Here is a 21,018-nt window from a genome sequence, read left to right on the forward strand (position 1 = left end):
GTTATGGGGAAAACAATGTCACTATTTTCCTTACTTGTGGTGGGAATTTATGCCCTGTATAGCTAAAAACACTGGAGAAATAAACTGATAGCCACATATATTTTCTGAAAACCTATGAATTAGAAGGTAGCAGAAAAGTTAAAAACTGAACAAACAGAACTGGATACCCAATACCTGAGTCACAAATTCAAAAGACAGTTATTTCATTCTATTAAGTATCAGTGTCATTCCAATATCTATAGTGATTTAAGCATTTATTTCTCAATGATGAGGGAGCCCATATCAGAACACAGTAAACAAAATTTCATGTGAGGGCCTAACGGCTAAAATCCTCACTTTAAACACACTGGAATCCCATATGGGCACCAGTTCTAATCCCGGCAGCTCCACTTCCCATCCAGCTCCCTGGCTGTGGCCTGAGTAAGCAGTCGAGGACGGCCCAAAGCCTTGGGACCCTGCACCTGCGTGGGAGACCTGGAGGAAGTTCCTGGCTCCTGGCTTCGGATCGGCACAGCACCAGTCATTGCAGTCACTTGAGAAGTGAATCATCAGACAGAAGATCTTCCTCTCTGTCTCTCCTCCTCTCTGTATGTCTGACTTTGTAATAAAAATAAATAAATCTTAAAAAAATTTATGTGAATCTCTGCCTCTGCTTCAACATCTAAATATGTCTGAAGTTTAATACAAGTAAATTTTAAAAGATTTATTTATTTGCTTGTTTGTTTGTTTATATTCAATGTCAGATATTCAGAGAGGAGGAGGAGAGAGAGGAAGATCTGTTCATTGATTCATTCCCCAAGTGGCCTCAATGTCCGGGGTTGCACCGATCCGAAGCCAGGAGCCTGGAACCTTTTCCAGATCTCCCACATGAGTGTAGGGTCCCAAGGCTTTGGGCAGTCCGAGCATTGAGCTGGAAGGAAAGTACACCAGTTGGATCATTAACTGGCACCTTTGTGGGATCCCAGGCATGCAAGGCAATGATTTAACCAATTGAGCTGTTGTGCCAGGCCCTGCTTCTTTCATTTCTATTTGCTTTAGGTCTAGTGGGAAGTCTGTATTTGGAACTACAAGGATTTGTGCAGGTACTATGCTACCGAGTGTTAAGCAGCTGCTTGGGTCACTCATACTCCCTATCAGAACACGTGTTGCATTGCCGCCTACTCTCCTCCTGATCACCTTCTGGCTAACACTTCCCGAGATGGAGCAGTTAGACCCAAATGCTTGTGACCCTAGAAGCTACGTGTGAGACCTGGGTGGAGTTCTAACCGCTGCCTTTGGACTGGCCAAGCCCTGACTGCTGCGGCCATTTGGGAAAGGAACCAGTAACTGAAAATGTCTTGATCTCTGTCTCTCTCTCTCTCTCTCTCTCTCTCTCTCTCTCTCTCTCTCTCCTGCCTGTCAATCTTTTACACTATCTCTTTCTCTCTCTCACACACACAAGTTTTGTCTTCCTCTCTCTACCTCCCGGTAGATACAACTAAATAAAACTGAGCATTAAAAATACATAAGGGCTTTTTATGATACCATCCCCTTCTTAGACAATATTCATTCCAAAACAATCGTGGAACCAACACCATGGCTTGACTGGCTAATCTTCCACCTGCATTACTGACATCCCAAGCAGGGGCTGGTTCCAGGCCTAGCAGCTGCATTTCCAGTGCACTTCCTGCCTATACCTGGGAAAGCAGTCAGAGACAGCCCAAAGCCTTGGGACCCTATGCTTACATGGGAGGCCCAGAAGAGGCTCCTGGCTTCGGATTGGCTCAGCTCTGGTTGTTGTGACCATTTGGGGATTGCACCAGCAGATGGGAGATCTCGCTGTTTCTTTTCTATCTATTAATCTGCCTCTCAGATAATAAATAAATAAATATATATTTTAAAGAGTGTCCTGCGTTTTCTGTTGGTGATCTTATTAGCCTCAAAAACATTTACAGAGATTAGGCTCTGTTCCTTGAGGCTTTTCTGAAATAAGTTGTTTAAGGATCCGAATGTCATTGAATTAATCCATATCTTTCTAAATGAGTCAAAGATGATTTCTGTAATATCCATCTTTCTGTCATTCCTGAATAATGATAAAGGATAAATGATGCATGGTGTATTGTATCCAACAGGATTGTGAATATAACTGGATAGTTTGTTTTAAAACATTAATAATGCTCAATTTAGTCATTTCTAGAATGCCCAATTTACTAATTTTATGAGGACTATTAAGAAAATCTATCAGGTGATGAAAATTTTAAGGTTGCATTGATAAACTGGTCTGAAATTGAGATTTCTAATGTCTGTAGTAAGGCCAAATGAAAATGCTACATTTATTTGTGCATAAATTATTTCTCTTCAATATTCCTTTTTTAAACTATGACTCTAAAATTGCGTAACTGAGAGAATGAGAGAGAGAGAGAAAGATCCGTGTACTGGTTCCCTTCTTGCATGCCTGTGTCACTGGGGACTGGGCACAAATCTGCAACCAATAACTGAGTAAAGTCTCCAGTGTGGGTCACAGGAAGTCACTCACGTCAGCCATCATTGCAGCCTCTTCGAGTGCTGGTTATCCAGAAGACAGCAGTTTGCCAGAGTGGAGTATCCAATGCAGGCACTGCTATACAAGATGCAGGCATGCTAGCGGTTTCTGCAGTACTAGACCAAACGCCCATCCACTTGCCAATCTTAAGCTCTGATTAGTCACTGCTTGTGCACTATTTCTCTTACAGTCCCCTTTTATAAAAATCCTTAGTTCAGCTAAAGTATATTGAATATGCACTTTTTTCTTTTAGTAAATCTGTTGCCCTCACCCAACCCTAACTATGATAATAATGAATTTATGTATTGACATTTCCTTGTAAATAGTCAGCTTGCATTCATTTTATCAAAGTCTGCAAGAAAGAGAGTAAAAAATCCCTCTTCCCATATAATTGTAAGGTATATTTTTCATTTTGAACAAAATATCCTGGAAAATGTGGAGTTTGAGATGTTACAAACAACGTCAAAGTATATATCTATTTGATCTCCTGTAAATTCTGAACTACATTACAGAGCAAATGCATGCATTGTACTGGCATACACAACAAGCCACTCCACTAACAGGAAGCTGTCTTGGTAATTAAAGACATTACTGATGTTAGGTCGCACAGTGCAGGTTAGACACAGAGTCAGGTTATATAGATAGAATAAGAAAATTTCAGGTAGACATCTCAAGGCAACAGTGAGATCTAAATAGCGTTGTGCTCTCTAGGACAAATTCTCTAAGGCACTGCATGAGGCAAGTGGGAAATAGAATTGTGTGGTTTTAGCACACAAAATGGACCTGAGTAGTCAGGAAATGAACCTTACATAATCTCAATCTAAAGGGAGTGGAGGAGTTCAATAGAAAGAATCCTCCCCAGAGTAGCATGCTTGATTTGAAAAAGGTGAAACATTTTCAGGAGCAGGTGGGAAACTAGACGTAACATGTAACTAAAACTTATATAAAACATGTTTTATCATATTGCATAGCTGGTAGGAAGTATCAGAAATCTCTGAGGTCAGAAGTGTTAACAGAACAACACAGAAAGGAAAAAATACACAAAATAAAAAGAGTGAAATAAAAGCACAAAAGCCAACCACAGAATGTTTACAAGACAAAACTAAAATATAAGGAAATAAAAAGTTAAAGAGAAAAAGGTTGTATAAGCAAAAACCAAGAGAAATGCCTACTGAAAGCAGTATAATATAACCACCTTGCTCTGAAACGAGTACATTTAAAAAAAAATCGATTAGGGAGAAAAGCTCATGCTGACCGTTTAAGTATTTTAAGTTTTATGCACCAAAAATGCTCTCTCTCTCTCTTTTTCTATACTTACATATATATAAATATATCTCACATAATAACATGATATATTTATATATAAGTATATATTCTGTAAGAAGTGGAAAATAATTGTTATAGATTTTTATCTATCATACTTTGAATAATTATTAATAGGTAAAATGAACAGAGAAATAATGAAGCTGTAGTGTATTCACTTGAACAGCAGCTAAAATGACTGAGCTCATTACACATATGTGTATAGGACTGTATATATTCTCAGCGTAGGTAAAGATTTTCAAATAATTTATGTGGCCATGGAGCAAGGCAATAAATTTCAAAGAAAGACATATATCCTTGTACAATGTGCACATTGAAATTCAGTTAGAAATTGACACAAAAAGTGTTTGTTTATATTCTAGCAACCCCACTTCCCATCCAGTTTCCTGCTTGTGACCTGGAAAAGCAGTAGAAGATGGCCCAAAGCCTTGGGGCCCTGCAACCACATGGGAGATCTGGAAGAGGTCCCTGGCTTCTGATTGACTCAGCTCTGACTGTTGCGGCCACTTGGGGAGTGTACCAGTGGAAGAAAGATATTTCTGTATTTCCTTCTCTCTGTATATCTCTATATAAGCCTTACTAATAAAAATTTAAAAAAAGAAATAGCATTACTCGGTTCCCTCTTTTTATTCTGGAGTAGAGATGTATACCGCAAAGTATCTTCACTTCCTGATATGCTAGTTACCATTATATAGTCCACCTACGACATTATATGTGTATACATGTTTATCTATATATCCACTTGTCTTGTATTTTGCAGAAATGTTACCTTATATCACAGAGAACATATGATATTTTTCCTTTGGAGATTGGCTTACTTCACTAAGCATAATGTTCTCCAGTTGGGACCAATTTGTTGCGAATGGTAGAATTTCATTCTTTTAAATGGCTGAATAATATTCCATAGAGGTGTACCATAGATCTTTATTCAAGTTCTTTTTTTTTAAACTCAAACACTTTTTTTTTATTAATTTCATTGCATTATGTGACACATTTTTTTATTCACTGGGATTCCCCCCACCCTTCCCCAAACCCTCCCCCCTCCACGGTGGATTGCTCCACCTTGTTGCATTTCCATAGTTCAAATTCAGTTGAGATTCTTTCATTGGAGGTTTTGACCAATCATAAAGTCCAGCATCTTATTGTCCTGGTAAGTTAAATGGCTTCTTGGTGAGACCATCTCTGGTCTGAAGGTAGAACCAGCAGTATTCATGTTCTTTATGTGGACATATGGGTTGGTTCCAGGGATGCAGGTCACATTCCCATATGCAGATATCACTTCCATTGGATATTGGGATTGCTGGGTCAAACAGTAGATTAGTTTTCAATTGTCAGATCTCTCTATATATAGACTTCCATAGTGAATGCACAGTCTACACTCCCGCCAACAGTGGAGTTAGTACTTTTCCCCACATCCACTCCAACAGGTGTTAGTAGATTTCTGAATGTAAGTCTTTCACACTGCAGCTAGGTGGAACCCCAATGTGGTTTTTTATTTTCATTTATCTTATAGCTAAGGAGCTTGAGCATTTTTTCATGTCTGTTAACCACTTAAATATCTTCTTTTGAAAAATGCCTGGTTGGCAGAGCCGGATGAGAGAGGTGTGTGCTCCTGGTTCCAGTGAGACCCCCGGAGGCCTCCCAAGTGCTCTTCATTGCAGAAGCAACGGACACTTCACCAAGGATCATCAGAAAGGACATCCAGGGCCATGTCCCAACTACCAAGGAGGTCATTGGAGATATGACTGCCCCTGAAGGTCAAGTACTTCAGGTCAGTCACTTCCCATTGGATCTCCCACATGGGACAGAAAGCAGCCCGGGAACCTGCACAGGCTCAAGGCCATCCACAGACTTCGGTGACACCTCAGAACAGCACCCAAGAGCCCCGGGTGGTTCTCACAGTGGAAGGGAAAACTAAGTTTCCATCTGGACAATGCTTTCTCTGTCCTAGCTAGCTTTGGCTTCTTCCCTCTCTTACAGTGAGCATCAGAGTCTCTCAGGAGCCCCAGATTAGCTGAAGTGACAGACTAATCTAGAAGCTCAGAAAAGAAGCTTTTCTAGGGAAAAGTTAGTTAGCCTGTAACTGTTCAGCCTGCCTCAATGACCAGGCTCCTGATAGACATGTTTGCCATCTCCCTCTTCAGTTTTTGCTAGACTTCACTGAGGTAGGATACCCTCACTGCCCTAAGGCAGATTTCATGTGTTGCTTATGATTTGCCAAGTTATTTGGGATTTCTCAGCTCATCTACTTAAGATTCCTGTGTTCTTCAATTGCCAGTACATGGCTTCTTAGTTATAAATTAATAGATTGTTTGCCTCTGCCTTAAAGTGCATGACGTTCTGTAAAATCTTGTTGGAATACTATAAACTGCTAGGTTATTGTAAATGAAAACTAGTTTAAATCTTGTGCCATCTACAATGTGAATAGTAGGTCTTGTAACAAAAAAAGAAAGAAAGAAAAATGCCTGGTTGGAATATGAGGGGAGAAATATGTTCAAACCCATTATTTCTTCTTTCTGAATTGATCTCTCAATCATATGTGGTGTTCTTCTTTGTCTCTTTTAAAACTTTTCATGCTGAAGTCTATGTTATTTGATGTTAGAATGGCTATCCCAGCTCGTTTCTCTGGGATAGCCTCATTTATCGAATTTTTTTCTTTTCCTGCTTCTTCCATTTCTTTAATTCTCTTTATCTCAATTTATGTGTCAGTTTTCTTTTCTTATCCTTCCACCTAAATTTGACATTTTGAAATTTAAAATTCACAACATTGAACTTATACTTCATTTTTTGACACTTTTTTCCCAATGTAAAAATTTGATATATCTTCCTGCCTTTTTTCCCCCTCTAACAGCTATAACCGTTTCCTCCAAGATTCTTCTGGATTTTTTTCTTAAACTATTCAAGTGTAAGTTTTCCCAAGATACAGGTTTAATGATTTTCCTTTCCATAGAGGCGGTGTCACTCCAGTGTTATTGCAGTATATGAAGACTCTCAATTTTAAATATCTCCAACTCAGATATCACTAGAGTTCCAGGATAACATACTCACTATCCTTTAGGTGCTGTGTGAGGTAATATGTTACTGTCTTTCAGCTGTATACTCAGCCTTTCAGTGCTCCACCTTCTAGTGCTGTGACAGAAACTCTGAAAATAAGATTTTTGTTAGATCAACTGGTTTCCTCTTAGCTTCTTCAAATAGTGGAAGAATGCATAATGCTTAGACCCCCACCTCAACATCAGAGACCCAGGAGATCCTGGCTCCTGTTTTGGACTGGCCCAGCTCTCACAGAAGTGCTCATCTGGGGAATGTGAACCAGTGAGTGGAAGACCTCTCTCTGACTCCCATCTTTCTCTGTAATTTCTACCTTTAAGCAAGTTAATATCGGGACCGGCACAATAGCGTAGTGGTTAAAGTCTTCTCCTTGAATACGCCGGGATCCCATACGGACGCTGGTTCTAATCCCAGCAGTCCTGCTTCCCATCCAGCTCCCTGCCTGTGGCCAGGGAAAGCAGTCAAGGACCGCCCAAAGCCTTGGGATCCTGCACCTGCGTGGGAGACCTGGAGGAAGTTCCTGACTCCTGGCTTCAGATTGGCTCAGCTCCAACCATTGCGCTCACTTGGAGAGTGAATCATCGGACAGAAGATCTTCCTCTCTGTCTCTCGTTCTCTATATATATCTGCCTTTCCAATACAAATAAATAAATCTTTAAAAAAGAGAGAGTTAATATTTTTTTCTTATTCTTGTTCTTCATGTCTTCTTTTTTTTTTAATGTGTGTGTTTGATTCCTGGTTGGATTTACTCAGTGTTTTTGCTTCTTCACAACCCAGCGACACAGGTTCCTTCCTAAAATGGCAGCCAACTCTCCCTTACATATTTTCTCAATATGTGCAGAACGACTCTACTCAGAGATACCAACACCAGCTGCTAGTGTTGTCTCCTCAGGAGTATTTCTCCTAGGACCATTAGGCCCTACTTTTGAGTTCAGCATTCCCCAATCCAGGCCAACAAAGGTGTCTCCCCCATGACAGACTTTAATTTTTTTTTAAATTTTTCATACTGCATGAAAAATAAAGAGATTTCTCTTTCCTTTTTCCTCCCCTCTGCCAATGATTCCCCCCATATGATTATGATAGTACAGTCCTTCAGCAACAATCACAAGTCCATCATTCTGCTACTTAAATGTATCATGGCAATATGAATATACTCAACAATAGAGTCCAGCATCCTGCTGTCAAGATATATTTAGCAGTTTATTTGAAAGGACAGATGTGTACTTCATTGTATCTTACTTGTCAGTATTCTAGTCTGCATTACACAGTTCCTCTAGACGAATATATTTATATACATGTTAACCTGCATAACTATTTGTTTGTATTTTGCATGAGGTTAGGTTATATCAGAAAGGATGTATGATATTTGTACTTTCAGGATTGGCTAATTTCATGGAGCACAATGGTCTCTAGTTGGTACCAATTTGTTACAAATGGTAGAATTCCATTTTTTAAATGACTGAATAGTATTTCATTGAGTAAATTTATCAGTTTCTTTATTCACTTGTCTGTGGACATTTGGGTTGTTTCTATGTCTTTGCCACTGTGGATTGTGCTATTATAAATATAAGGTTTCGGGCTATTTTCTTATATACAGATTTCATTTTCTTTGGATATGTTCTCCATCTTCTGGGAGAGCAGTCTTTCAGATATGCCAGGACCCTCCTCTAAGATCTTATGTCTCTTGATGTTGTTTTTACTACCCTGGCTGGAAGGGTGCTGAGTGCTTCCTGCAGCTCACACTCTTGCAGTATCTCTATTTATTGATCAGTTAATATTTTAAATTTAGTTATTATTATATGAGATTTTTTTTTTGTTGAAATCAGTAGTATGGTTGCTGCTTCCTGAATGTACTGTTTTTGCAGAGAGCTAAAGCTCTTCAAATTTTTTTTCTAACTCATGGCCCACAATTGTCAGGTCTAAGGTGTGATCCTGTTTTGATGCTCTGTGTTAGTGAATAATATCTCCTCCAATCTTTGCCTCACTGTACCCCCTTTAAAAGCCATTGAGAAATCATCTCAATGCCAACTTCTGCCTCTCCCAAATTTATCTCCATTTGTAGTCTCAATCATCACCAAGACTATCACCATCTGCCGCTGGCAAAGTCTGCCTATTCTTTTCTAACCTACTAATACCTAAATCTAACTCAGCTGTTTAATGGATTCTCTTTGCCTCAGGATATAAAATACATCTTACTTCAAGCTTGAGATTTTGCATGGCCTCCCTCTGTCTTTTTTTCCTTGATCAGGATCCTTTTCTCCCATGGTCCTCTGTGTCCAGATTTGATGAAATTTCAGAACTCTCAAATTCAGTATAGTTTCTTCCCTGAACCCCTTACACAAGTCACATCTGTTGAGACTGTTCTTGTTATCCTTTTCCTTGCTTAGCAATACTTCATACTTCAGAGCTCAAGTTGAGTATTCTTATTTTTTTAGAGATAACTAACATGTTCCCTAGATTATTCTTTTTCATCGTGGCATATATGTCACAAACTATAAACAATCTGATAACTATAACTATAAACACTCTGATTAAATGGCATATGCAGAAGATGGATTACAAGGTCAAGAATCAGTCATCCTTCCTTCTTTCCTCTTCTTTCTGCCTTTTTATTTGCAAAGTAAAGTTTCAGGAGCAGAAGACAGAATCCTCTATCTGCTGGTTCACTCTCCAGATGGCTGAAATGGCCTGACCTGAGCCAATATTAAGCCAGGAACTTCTACCAGGTCTTCCACATGGAGGCAGGGCCCTAAGGAGTTGGGCAATCCTCTGCTGCTTTCACAGACAATACGCAAGGATTGGATTGGAAGTAGGGCAGCTGATTACTTGACTGGTGTCTAAATGGGATGCTGGCATCGTAGTCATAAGCTTAGCCTGCTATGCCAATATGCCAGCCCCATGAGAGACTTTCTAATTATTGAATCGGAGCACCTAGCTCCAAGGCTAAAGAAAATTATATGTAAACATCAGATATTTGTTACATGAACATAAACACTTGCTAATGCTGAAAATCCTTAATAAATAGTAAGTGGTTCATGTTTATTGTACTTCTTTTGATCCATTTAAAAATATTCAGAGGTTCCAGTAAATGATACTGCAAGTAAAATGCATATTTTCAATTAGTATGTCGTGAATATGCACATATGTTTGTGAAAGATTTATATTAGTTGATTAATTCTATAGGACTGCTATGAGGAAAATGTGTAGATTTAAATGGCTCTTACACTTCTAAGAAGTATACTTATGGTATGCTTGCCTATATCTTTACATGCCTGTTAAAGAAGAGAACATTGAAACAAATGTGCAATTTCTGAAGAAATCTTGCCATGGTCGTGAAAACAAATCTAGTTATCTGCTTTTATCTGTCTCATGAAATATGTGTCAATTAAGAAAAGCAAAGCAACAAAATACAGAGAGGATAAAGAGTGCGATTTCCAAGTATGTGTTTTCATGTTTTACCCTATATTTGGATGCAAATGATAATGTGTTATTAAAGCTATCATGAAGTTTATCAGTATAAACCTATACAATACGGAGCATGTTATCATCTGGCCAGTACTTCAAAGTTTGTGTTTACATTTGGAGACTAATCCCTGTAAGTGATGATCTAAAATATTAGAAATATGCAATTCTTTTTGTCATTGAAAAAAATGACCCAGCACTTTCCACATATAAAAACAGAGGCAAAAACTAGAATTCTTAATTATGTTTATTACTTCTCGTGAAGAAATATTGCATATGCAGAATTCACCAAAGAATTTAAAAGATATTGGATCATTAGTTTTATGCTCTACAGGCAATTTTCAAAATATGCCTCTACCGAAGTCCCTTCTCGATCTTTAAACAGAGAGCAATGCATTTTTCAGGACAGTAAGCATTATATAGCAAAAACTCTAGAAGTTTTATATAACTAGTTTTATAACTACAGCTTAAAATTACTTGAAAATATGGAATTAGTGTTTCTAAGATTCATTGTAAGTGTGTAAATAACAGACAGTACTTTTGGGTGGTATATATTTAGGAGGTATTACACAATATTTTAGTAAATCTTTTTAAAGTTATTTTACAATTCTATTGTTATATGTAACATTTAAAGCAATTTTCTATCATCTTTGGGAATATACATGTTAATGACTTTCCCCAGGTGGTACAGAGTAAATCACACTGCACATTATCTTCTACCTTTTAGCTCCATTTTCTATCTATTTTATAGGAAATCTTTGATTCTCCCACAATATCCATTCATACTGTTGCTATCATTAAGGAATATGTGAGATACTAAGGTAGGCAACAACTGCACCGATGCAAGGCTAACATAGTAATACAAACCAAGAAGCATTTTGCAATTCCATACTAGGACTAAAAGTAGTCCTTGCTTTTGTAACTATTGGACCAGAATAGTTCTTGGCTATCTTTGTGTAGTGTGTCTTATTAAAGTTATCTCAGGATGCCATGGAAGAACAGAACAAAAACTGAGCTCTTGAGGACGTTGCAGAGACTTCGGTCTTGAGCGTTAGCTCTCTGTTTTGTTCTGATTCCAGCTCTGTTCTCATACCCTGCAGATGTATTTCACAATTCATAAAATAAGAATAAATATAAGTATGTCCTACGGATTCAATGTCTAGATCTTGTGCACTCAACTCTCATCCTTTCCAAATAATCTGATACTCTGTCTTGAGCAAGACATGGCAAAAAAAAGTTTGCTTTAAAGATGAAAAATGAATTAGCCAAAAGCGATCCGAGATGACTGAATAGGGTGTAGCAAAACAAATGCTAGCAGCTCCGGAATATGAAAGGAACAAAGTAAGGACTACATTTCTAGGGATCTAATAATAACACTCACACAAGGACCACACAGATCTTTTGTGCAGGTCATGCCCCTGTAGGGTGCAGAAATTGTAGGCTCTTCCGGGACATTGGTCACCTTGGAGAGAGGATATGAGGCAGTTAACCCAGCAGCTGAGATGAGCATACCTTACACCCAATGCCACCTTGGACACTCACTCATCACTAAGCAATGACTGAAGCTCCCTAGCCCCACCCAGCGAATACCTGTGAATATTCAGAAGCCGGAGACCACTAGGTCTCAGAAGCATAGTTCAAAAGTAAAAGCTACGAGAGGAGAAAAACAAGTGGTTTAAAAAATGTTTAAAACAAATGTAGAAGGAATCAAAAAGCAAGAACCTTCAAAAAGCTAGAGCTAATCGTCACTGGTCAATTTTGATTATAACAGTTGAGAAATGTTTCATTAGAGGCGGATCAATACTTGTAAACGGTATTTCAGGCTAGAACACATTTCTATAGAACCACAGAAAATGGTAATGGTCAATTTCTAAGAAGAAAAATCACGTAAAGAAAAATCATTCATCGTACCATTAATGATAGACTTACAAGTGCTTTTTCGAAATATATGACATGGCATTGTTTCTGTTCTGCTCAGAAGATTCTGAGGCAACAAACTCTATTGTCCAGATGACAGTGTTGTCCAAGTAACCCATGTCCCCTTTGCTAACACCCTCAGAAACCTTTTATTTGTACTCTTTCTGTGTTTTTGGTTTTCCAATCTTAATATGTTTTTCTTTATAAGTCACCAGACTCTACTTGGCTTAGGGCTCCAGCAGTCTATGTTTTCACACAACATAAAGATTTGGAAAACTTGAATTATGTAGCATCGGGTAGGACAGTGGATAGATGAACCCTAAAATTTTCTCAAAATTATGAAAGTAGCTGCCTACTCAGCTAATGGATATTAGTCACTAATTAATGAAGATCAGATACTGAAGTCACTGATCTTTACTGTTTTTCCAAAAGTTATTATTGCAGCATAAACTAATTTGACATGTGATAAATTTATACAATTAAGATGCTTTATAAATGTAATACATCTTTTTTTTTCTTTAGAATAACTTTGAAAAAGTTTTTCCCTATGGACTAGGCACATATCCATAATTTTGGGCTGTCAGCTGGTATTTCAGAAAATGATTTCAAGTATTTAGATTGTGCTATAAGACATTTAAAATGGTTCTTTGTATTTTAGGAGGAAAAACTTGCCATTTTACTAAAGAAATGGCATTATGAGATAAAGTACATACTTCAAGTTTAAGAATCTATTCATTAAAAGAACCTCAGTATTTGCTACAAAATTAAGACTTTCCAATAATGTGGATATGTTCAAACTCATTAGTCTGAAGAGTTAGCCTTCACCTGTAATATTATTATTATGAGAACAAAGGAAAATGACTCAAATCTAATTGCAAGTCGCAGTCTCCAGATTAGAATTCAGGCATTACTTTAAATAGTAGAATGCAACAGTTCATTTGTTCTGTGAGCCATGAGCTAGGAGAATTACTCATTCGGTAATATACTGCAAATGCTGACAGCCTGTAGTATTAACTGACTTCTTTGTAGACTAGAACTACCTATGGTTCTTCCGTACATACTTGTTTATCTAACTTAAAATCATGTGGTGAACTTCAGTTCAGCTCCTAATTTACTGATTTCCTCCAAACGCTTTTTTTGGGTTATCTTTTTATGTGTATTCCCTACATGATGCAAAATAATTACATTAAAAAGGTACATGTGTAGGCCCCTTTCTGAACTTTAGGATCAATCTCAAATGCTAGTCTTATCATTTATAATTCAATAATTTTGTGTTGTGATGTTTATTGCACACTAAGAAAGTTATTTTCCAAGGGCTTTTCAAGCATTGCCATTTCACAATTTTATATATTTAATGCTAGCATTGGAGTAACGTTTGAAGTACTGAGTGAATATAATAATTACCTTTGACAGGTATAGTGAGATTTTAAAGTCTAATTGTGTTTGAGTATTATGAAAGCAAAAGTATGATAGAGAAGCTATTAAAAAGAGTGTGGCATGGACTGCTGAGCCAGATAAAAATATATGTGAGTAATCAGGTTGGAAAGAGAAAAAAACTGAAAAATACTTGTGAAGAAGTCAGTCTTTATAGACAATAAACTTCCATATGGAAGGATTCTGAGCTATATTTGTTAACTGAGAGATAATGAATTTCAGGATCTCTTGCTCAAAGCCACTATGACCTGAGGGGTGAGAGCAAAAAAAAAAAAAAATGGTCATACTAGGGCTTATTTGAAAGAAATGAGTCTTTAAGTTGCTGGCTGAGTAAAACAGATTGCTATCCCTATATAGCGAACATCATCTAAGCCAGTGAGGTTCTCAAGACAGCAAAACGTGAGGTTTGAAGTCTCTTTCTGCCTGTCAGCTTAAGGGCTGCATTTCAGTGTTTCTTGTTCTTGGGCCTTTGAGCTTGAACTAAAGCATCACTGGCTGTTTGGGATCTACAAGTGTAGATGGAGCAGGACCCTCTATAACACCTTTTACATCAGGACAAGGGTATTCATAGAGATACACAAGCCTAAAGTATTGAAAATCAACTTCTTATTCTGACCTTGAAGAATTCCTCATAATGACAATAAAAAGAAAACTAGACTTTAGTGCCTGGAAGTTAGTGTAAAAATCAAGAAAAACAGAATTAATGACCAGTGCCCATGACTTGGTATTCAGAAACTGAGTTATTAATATTGGGAAGCAAAACAATGACAAAAATGTGGAAGTTATTAGGGAATTTTTATACATACAATGTTTTTAGTCTTTAATTAAACCAAATTAGGCAATACTCATTTAATTGTTGAAGGTGGTTTATGCTGTGTTTATTTTTTGTTTTTAATTTTAGAGACTGATTTATTTTGAAAGTCAGAGCTCTAGGGAGGGAGATACACCTTTCCTTCTACACACCTGTGTGTGCAAGAACACACATGCACAAAGGCACATAACTTCCCTCCACTGCTGGTTGGTTCACTCTGGTGGCTTCAATGGCCAGTGTCTGACCAGGCGAAATCAATGAGCCAGGAGATTCATCCAGGTCTTCCACATGGGTGGCAGGGGCCCAAGCACATGGACCATATTTTGCTGCTTTTCCAGGTCATTATCAACGAGCAGGATTAGAAGTATTGGAACATGGTGCCTGTATGGGATGCTTGAGGCTCAGGTGCTGGTTTACCCACTCTGCAAGAATGTCAGCCAGGTTTATATTGTATTTATATTACTTGGTTCAAGAAAACTTCACTAATTAATCATGAATGTGTATATACAATGTATAAAATTGTGTAGTATAGGGCTGGTATAGTGGCGTAAAAACTAATCCTCCACCCCATGGTGTTTTCATCCCATATGGGTGCCAGTTTGGGACACGACTGCTCCACTTCTGACCCAGCTCTTTGCAGTGGAGGCTGGCCTAAGTCCTGGGATCTTTCGCCAGTTTGGGAGACCCAGAGGAAGCTCCTGGCTCCCAGTTTTGAATCAGTTCAGCTTCAATCATTACATGCTTTGGGAAATCAATCAGTGGATGGAAGACATCTCTCTTCCTTGCCTTCTCTCTATATAAAATCTGCCCTTGAAATAAAAAATAATAAATCTTTTAATAAAATTATAATTACATATTATGTATACTTTCATGAATCTGGTGTAATGAATTATAGTGAAAGCTATAAAATATTTTAAATGCTTTAGAACCACACTGATTGTCTTACATCTCTCTTAAACTAATATCCAGTGTTGTACAATACGATATTTCACAAGTGGTAGATTCATCTCTCCTTATCTAATCTTCCATCCCTTAGTTAAGATGATCATGAGAGTTCGATCTGTAGTGGGATCAGAGAGAGGATTCCAGAGAGCCCTGAAGAGCCCCACCGCCGCAGCCAGCCCCAGTCACCATCACCCCAACTAGGAGCAGCGAGGCGAGACCCAGCAGCTGCCCGCTGCCCACACCAAGCCCTGCACCAGGGGCAGTAGCGCAGCGAGTGGTGGCCCCGGGCGGCCTCACATCGGCCAAGGTCATTGCAACGAAGGTTTTGGAAACAGTAAAATGGCTCAACGTAAGGAACGGATACGGCTTCATCAACAGGAATGACACCAAAGAAGATGTATTTGTATACCAGACTACCATAAATCAGAATAACCACAGGAAGTACCTTCTCAGTGGAGGAGATGGAGAGACTTTGGAGTTTGATGTTGTTGAAGGAGGAAAGGGTGCCGAGGCTGCAAATGTTACAGGCCCTGGTGCAGTGCCACTAATATGCAGCAGACCATAACCATTATAGATGCTATCCACGTAGTAGGGATTCTCCACGCGATTACCAGCAGCAGTACCAGAACAGTGAGAGTGGGGAAGAGAGTGAGGGGTCGGAGAGCGCTCCTGAAGGCCAGACCCAACAACGCCGGCCCCACCGCAGGCGAAGGTTCCCACCTTACTACATGTGGAGACCCTGTGGGCGTCGACCACAGTATTCCAACCCTCCTGTGCAGGGAGAAGTGATGGAAGGTGCTGACAGCCAGGGAGCAGGAGAACAAGGTAGACCTGTGAGACAGAACATGCATCGAGGTTATAGACCACGATTCCGCAAAGGTCCTCCTCGCCAGACAGCCTAGAGAGCACCGAATTGAAGAGGATCAGGAGAATCAAGGAGGTGAGACCCAGGATCAGCAGCCACCTCAACGTCCGTACCGCCGGAACTTCAATTCCCCACACAGACGCCCAGATAACCCTAAACCACAAGATGGCAAAGAGACGAAAGCAGCCAATCCACCAGCTGAGAATTCGTCTGCTCCAGGCTGAGCAGGGCGGGGCTGAGTAAAAAATGCCGGTTTAACATCTCTGCCATCATCCGGTTTAGTCATCCCACAAGAAGAAATGAATCTGAAATTCCAACAATAAGAAATGAACGAAAGATTGGAGCTGAAGACCTTAAGTGCTTGTTTTTTGCCTGTTGATCAGATGAATAGAACTAACTGCATTATCTATGCAGCATGGGGTTTTTATTATTTTTACCTAAAGATGTCTCTTTTTGATAATGACAAACATGTTTTTTTTTTTAAAGCCTGGTTTTTCTCAATACACCTTTAAAAGTTTTTACATTCTTTCATATCTGGTCAAGTTGAGAGTTTTAAGAACTTCATTTTTAATTTGTAATAAAAGTTTACAACTTGATTTTTTTCCAAAAAGTCAACAAATTGCAAGCACCCGTTAATAAAGGTCTTAAATAATAATAATAAAAAAGATGATCATGAACAATTTGTGATTGCAAAAAATTTTTTCTGTATCATTTATAATTCACTATTGAAGTGTCATTTTTAATATATCTGGAATTATTGATTGAAATGTGAAAAAGGCAAAAACAGACAACCGACACCACGGCAAAACAAAATTTGCGTATGCAAAATTGACTGTTAATACTCTCTTCAGAGGGTATACTCAACAAATTAATTGACGAGTATGTTCTTACCGGGGGCAGAGGGGGGAGCAAAATGTGTTTAGCAGGATGCTTTTATCTTGTGTTGGAATGCCAAGGTTCAATTCCCGGCTCCACTTCCTATTTGTTTCCTACTAATATGGACCCTGGGAGACAGCTTGATACCTTAAGTAGCTGGGTACTCAGCATCCCATCCACCCAGGAGACCTAGCTGAGTGACTGGCTCATGACTTTGGCCATCCAGTCCAGGCTATCACAATAACTTGTGAAGTGAATCAGTGGATTGGAGCTCTGTCTATGATAAAATAAAAGGAAATTAAACATAAATTTTTATTAATGCCTCATGTCATTTTAATTAGTAAATGAAGTTATATTTGGTAAGATTAAATCATTATCTATGATTTAATAATAAACCTAACACTAAGGATTTGCCTAGTTTTATGTTCAAATGCACCAAAATTTGCCATAATCTGAATTTGAAATAGTAATGATACAAGCAGGTGATAAAAATGGGTTTATCATATTCCATAGCTTATTATTAGTGACATAGCAGCATATTAACGGCAAAGACCAGTATTGTCCCGTGAATGCTTATTATTCACATGAAAAAGAAATTTGTTAATGGCTCAACCATTAATTCAAAAGCCAACTGCCATTTGCAGGATAATTATTTTAATAGTTCTTTGCGTTCACACACGCAAGCACCCTTATAAAGGCAGAATATTTTTAAGGCTTTTATAATTCTGTTATTTAAATAAAAATAATCTTTGGCAGATATATGTCACAGGTATTCATTTTAATAAGACAACTGCAGGAGCCCAGTCGCTGTCTTGTGAGAGATTAACACCAATTGTTATTTTTTGAGAACTAAATTGACAAAACAATCATAATGATATGTGTGGTTACTGTCATGTGGCCAGCTTTTTCCTAAGAGTTGAAACATATCAATGAGGGCCCGGCGGCGTGGCCTAGCAGCTAAAGTCCTCGCCTTGAAAGCCCCGGGATCCCATATGGGCGCCGGTTCTAATTCCGGCAGCTCCACTTCCCATCCCGCTCCCTGCTTGTGGCCTGGGAAGGCAGTTGAGGACAGCCCAATGCATTGGGACACTGCACCCGTGTGGGAGACCTGGAAGAGGTTCCAGGTTCCCGGCTTCGGATCGGCGCACACCGGCCCGTTGCGGCTCACTTGGGGAGTGAATCATCGGACGGAAGATCTTCCTCTCTGTCTCTCCTCCTCTCTGTATATCTGACTTTGCAATAAAAATAAATCTTTAAAAAAAAAAGAAATATATCAATGAACAGAAAGATCCTCTATTCCTGGAGCTGCTATTGTAAGTAAGCAAATAAAAAAACATAAGCTGAAAAGGGTTCTTTTAATATTAATAATTTATTCTCACTAAAAATTATTACATCTCACTGTATTTGTTTACAAAAGAAATTATGATACTGGTAAAAACTGAAATTTCTCAGATTTAGTATCCATAATTTGAGATATTAACATTCCTTTTTGAGATATTATATAGATTATTTCTGTAAACCTTTAGAATTACCTTTCAGTTTCCTGGATAAAAGGTCTTATGTTTTCCACAGCAAAGAAACTGTCACAGTAACTTATTTCTACTTAAAATGAGAGCATATTTCTATTTCAGTCTTAGTGTACAAACAGTAAAACTTCCTTTGCCCTAATACAAGAAAGGGTGTGCTACTTTTAATAGTCATGATAAAAAGTGTGAAGTCGGAAACAAAATAATGTGAATCTAAAAGCAGGATATTCTGAAAGCAATTACATGAAAATCATATTTTTTACCTCTTTGAAAACTCATTGTGAAAACACCTACATCAGACAAACTTCACTGAAAGATCGTTTCATGTTTCTTTCTTCAATGTTTTCAAATATATAAGTTCAATTAATAAATTCTAGAAAGTTAAGTATTACATCAGAACTTACAGTATTTCCAACCCCCCCTTTACTGTTTTAGAAATTATTAAGGAGTGAGCCTGCTGGAATGGGAAATAGCCAGTCTGTTTCTTGTCAGATCAGTGGAGGAGAAGCGTCCGTGCAGCAGACAACCTGCAGGGGCCCCGCTGGATGCTGGGAGATAGAGAAAAAGGTTTGTGAGGGGTAGCAGTGGCACGGCTTTCCTGCAGGTCTTTAGGGATCATATGGCCACCCTTCGGTCTGAGCTAGGAAGCCTGCTCTGCTGGCTGATTAATGAACAAGAGCAATAAGGGATTTCCACCAGTCATTGTAATTTGTTGAGAATCTCCTTTTGCCAGATAACGGAGACACCACATGGACAAAATGGACATAACTCCTAGAGTGAGCGCTTGTATTTCTCAACAATCAATGAATTAATTGGTTTTTAGTAACAAGGATGTCTTTCAGTTAAATACTGCTTTCCATTTTAGTGAGGAATGGCAAGCTTAGTGCAGCTTGTAGCTTTTTGTTTGTTGCTCTGAGAATCCTATATAAAATTTCCGAAGTAATGAAGCTTGTTAATGTATGAAGACATCTTAAGAATATCATTTTGATGCAGACTTGCTTCTCAGCAAACGGTTCTGTGGGAGAAGTTTTACTCCATTAAGTTCCAAACCCTGAACTGTTATAAATCTTGCTATTCAAGGAATGTGCCCAAGGCTGGTGTTCTCTTTTTCTGGATCTGAAGAGATTTGCTACGTAATGTTAAATGAACCTCACAGAGAAACAAAGTAACAGTAAATATCGTTTCAGCAGGGAAAAGGCAATCTTACAAAGGCATCCTTCTTTACTTTCTCAGGAAAAGAGAAATTAGTTTTTTAAAGAAGAATTATGTTTTTAGGAGTAGCAGATATACAAACCTGTTTGTAGAATTAAGATATATTCGCACAGTCATTAAACCATTAATTTGAGTGCTAATTGGGAAGATGAGTGAAATGTTATATAATACCTACAACTTAGTGCCTCACAAAAATTTATAAATTCAAGGTGTACCTAAAAGTATGGCAAGTTGGAATCAGTATAAATTTGCTGTGGCTCATTTTACTGTGTCATTTATTAAAGTTCCCTATAATTTTTAACCTACCAGCTAGTTTGCAGTAACTAAAATGTTTTGGGGCCAGATAAAAAAAATCATCTTAGTTTTCAAGTTATGAAAGGTAGTGTTTTTGTATATGGCCACTTTTGTATAATAAATCTAGGCATTTAAGAGAACAAAAACATGAGGGGAGATTAGGAGACATTCAGAATTGTAGATGCTGAAGTTATAAAATCCAAATTTAAATTATTAGCTTATTTCCAAAAAGATAACGGATGAAAAAGATTTTTCTTAGGAACACAATAACTAAATTATACATGTCTTGCTGACAATTAAAATAATTAAAATGTGTCATCACATTGAAATAAAATTAGATTAAAATTAAAATTAAACATGAAATAAAAAAGAAGTGAAAAGAAAATAATCAGAATAAAAAATGAAGACACAGAAATGTAGAAGATGTGATAGGATTTGGAGATAAAGGACACAGATTTAGAAGCTCTAGTCTTTGTGTTTGAGTGCTAGAACATAAGGGAAAATTGTTTAAATATATTATTTACCAAAATGAAAATTATGAATTTTTTAAAACTGAAGACAGACAGCATTTTGCAGATGCACAATCCCCTATGAATTTCAAGATAGTTACAAAGATAGATAACTTTTACACAGCAGCATTGTGGTGAACAGCTGACTGCAAAGTAGAAATGATGAATGACATGGGCAATAGAAATACAGCAAATCACTTACAAATAATATTTTCTTTAATAATAAAGATGTGATAGCATTTAAGATAAAAATGGAAGGACTCATAAAAGAA

The 21,018-nt window shown here is 37.9% G+C and overlaps 1 pseudogene; it reads left to right on the forward strand.

Annotated features, from left to right (window-relative positions):
* The first annotated feature begins 10,433 nt into the window (after positions 1–10,433).
* On the forward strand, positions 10,434–16,817 carry LOC101529456 (Y-box-binding protein 1-like; annotated as a pseudogene).
* The last annotated feature ends 4,201 nt before the right edge of the window (positions 16,818–21,018 follow it).

This window comes from Ochotona princeps, chromosome 10 (genome assembly GCF_030435755.1).
Source record: "Ochotona princeps isolate mOchPri1 chromosome 10, mOchPri1.hap1, whole genome shotgun sequence".
NCBI lineage: Eukaryota > Metazoa > Chordata > Mammalia > Lagomorpha > Ochotonidae > Ochotona > Ochotona princeps.